Here is a 2,337-nt window from a genome sequence, read left to right on the forward strand (position 1 = left end):
CGGCCCATCTTGGCTAAAGCAGCCCCCTAGAATATTTAATCACAGAAACCAATAAATGCCCCTTTCCCTTAAGCCACTTTGAATCAGGTTTCTGATACTTGCAACAGGAGAAACATGACAAATACAGTAACCCAAAGTGGAGCTAAAATATCCCATTTGCCATGAAAAATACAAGAAAGGATTAACGTTTTAATGGTAGTAATTAAACAAACAGGAAAACAATCAAATTAAATAAGAGAGTTTTATTTATCTAGAAGGCAGTATTTAAGGAGAAAATTATTTATTCAGGGAAGAATAAGGGAAAATGGAGACTTCTGATATTCTGAAGAAGGCAGCTGGGCACTCAGAGGAGAACCCATCACAGATTGAGTGCTAACTATGTGCTGGGCGCTTCTCCAACCACCATCGCGCTCCGTCCTCAGACACGCAGCCCAGTCAGTGGCTTTATTCTCACTTTCGCAAATGGAGAAATTGATGTTCAGAGGGAACAGACACTTAGCCAAGCATGCATAAAATCTGCGTCGGGCTCCATCTCACCTCAAGTCCAAGGCTATTTCCTCATCAATAATTCATTCAACAATCATTTATTAAGCACCTCTAGAATACCAGACCCTAGGATGGCTCTGTGATCACAGTCTGTGGTCATCGTATGAACATCATAGAATGTACCCCAAAGTGGAAATCTGTGGGGAAAATCAGGGCCAGCACCAATGGGACAAGGCTCCAGAGGCTGCCTCCATCCCCACCCGCTTCTGGGGTCTCCAAGCAGAAGGCGGAAGTTCAGGACTGTCCGACTGTAGAGTCTGCGCATGTCCTATAGGACCAGCACACCCTCTGGCCCTGGGACCAGCACAACTCCTGTCCTTGGGACTGACATATCCTCTGCTCTTGAGAAAAGCTCTGACATTCTTGCCTGAAAACCCTGTGACTCTTTCTTGCACAAACAAGAAGAAATCCCTTGCAGATAATTATACAACCTTTATCCACTGGTTCATATGAAAAACAAATCTTCCATAAATCTTTTTTAAAATTCCACCCAGAAACTCTGCACCTGATGGGAGATTCCAAGAACTCAGAGCCTCCTGGGGTCAAGCTGGACCCAGCTTAGCCAAGGCAGAGCATGGGACTGCCATCGAGTGAGCACCTGCTGTGTGCCCCCAGTGTCAGTGTCGGGCTCTGAGCCCATGCAGGTTACTGCTCCCCTGAGTGCCCCCGGTCCCCCGGCAGGGAAGTAGTGCCGGTCTCATCGCACGGATGAGAAAATGGCAGCCCAGAAAGGGGGGAGCACAGAGTGGCCCAGGACAGAGCAGGACTTGAACCCAGACCCCTCTGCCTCCGGAGGCTGTCCTGCTCTCGTCTCGCCACCCTTGCCGGCACATTGAGAAACAGTAACCAGGCGGGAGCAGAACTGAGCTCCAAAACAGACATTTCTTTATCGCTGCTAAAAGAAGCTAAAAGCCCCCTCCCTGGTACCTGCAGAGTAGGATTGCAGGGACTCTAAGGAGCAAAGTCCCTCCCACCCTGCCCTGACATCCTCAGAATATATCGCAGCGCTCTGGGAACACATCTCCTTAGCCCCATAAATAATTGAGAATCCGTGCGTCCTGTGGCATTTCTGCTGAAATCATCACTCACCCACCCTCTCTGCGCTTCCTGCAAAGCCAAAGAAATTCTTGCTGATTTTTTTTAAATGCAGCCTTTTGTGGAAACTAGCTTTTGAATTCAGCCTCCACTGAGCACCTACTCCGTGCCCTGCCCCGTCTTAGGCACTGGAGACGCAGAGGTGACCTGGACTCAGCCCTGCCCTCAAGGAGCTCAGATCCTGCTGAGAGGAAAGAGACTCAACAGACTGTTAGAATTGTCACAATGTAAATTATTCACCAGAATTAGGAGGGAGGGGGAGCAAGGAAGGAGGGAGGATGGTAGGTAAGTGCAGACTGGGCTGGCAGGTCTGTGCTTTGCAGGGGGCAAGAGGAGCCTAGGCTAGGCTAAGTGGGGTGCTGCTCTGAGAAGGGTGGAAGGGGGCAGGAGGCAAGTGGGGAGCCAGCCTAATGGCAGAAGGCTCTGCTGTAAGCCGTGTGCTCCTCTGTCACCCTCAGGTCCTCAGTCAGGCTATTAAACTCATAAAATCACAAGTGTGATAGGTTTTTGTGTGTGTGTGTGTGTGTAGACGGTGAGGGCACCAAGGTGTGCACACCAGAAGCCAATCTGAGATGGCACGCACAGATGTGGGAGCTGAGGACCATATGGGAGGAAAGCCAGAGGCATGCAGAAATCAGGGGAGGCATGAACTGGCACAGGCTCTGAAACTGGGGAGTTTGGCCATGTTTGTCAACA

The sequence above is a fragment of the Diceros bicornis genome, chromosome 1 (genome assembly GCF_020826845.1).
Source record: "Diceros bicornis minor isolate mBicDic1 chromosome 1, mDicBic1.mat.cur, whole genome shotgun sequence".
NCBI lineage: Eukaryota > Metazoa > Chordata > Mammalia > Perissodactyla > Rhinocerotidae > Diceros > Diceros bicornis.